At 43.4% G+C, this 523-nt stretch overlaps 1 non-coding gene across 1 annotated transcript; it reads left to right on the top strand.

Moving 5' to 3' along the window:
* trnav-aac lies at positions 1 to 73 on the top strand. The gene has a single exon. It is a non-coding gene; the product is annotated as a tRNA-Val (tRNA).
* The last annotated feature ends 450 nt before the right edge of the window (positions 74 to 523 follow it).

Here is a 523-nt window from a genome sequence, read left to right as displayed (position 1 = left end):
GTTTCTGTAGTGTAGTGGTCATCACGTTCGCCTAACACGCGAAAGGTCCTCGGGTCAAAACCGAGCAGAAACATTGCTTCTTGTTTTGCGAGAATTCCTAAAGTCTTTGCGACGTTCCAGGTAAATCATGGTAGAGAAAGAAGAGCAAGTTTCCGTAGTGTAGTGGTTATCACGTTTGCCTCATACGTGAAAGGTCCCTGGTTTGAAACTTGGTGGAAACAGGCACAATCTTTATTGCTATCTGTAAAGAAATGGCCCCCAGATAAAAGGTTTTTCACTCTATGAAGGCTTTTATCTCCAAGTAGGTTAGAGCAGGAGCTCAAGGAAGTCTGCCTTGACACGTGTCTGGATTTCACGGAGCTTGTCAATTTGCTGTGAAGGTGTCCAATTTTCTTTGACAGAGCACAGCACAAGCTCCAGTAGTTTCTGTAAAGAAATGGCCACCTGATAAAAGGTTTTTCACTCTAAAAAAGGCTTTTATCTCCAAGTAGTTTAGAGCAGGAACACAAGGAAGTCTGCCTTG

Source organism: Puntigrus tetrazona, chromosome 9 (genome assembly GCF_018831695.1).
Source record: "Puntigrus tetrazona isolate hp1 chromosome 9, ASM1883169v1, whole genome shotgun sequence".
Lineage (NCBI taxonomy): Eukaryota > Metazoa > Chordata > Actinopteri > Cypriniformes > Cyprinidae > Puntigrus > Puntigrus tetrazona.
This window is presented reverse-complemented; position numbering and strand designations above follow the sequence as displayed.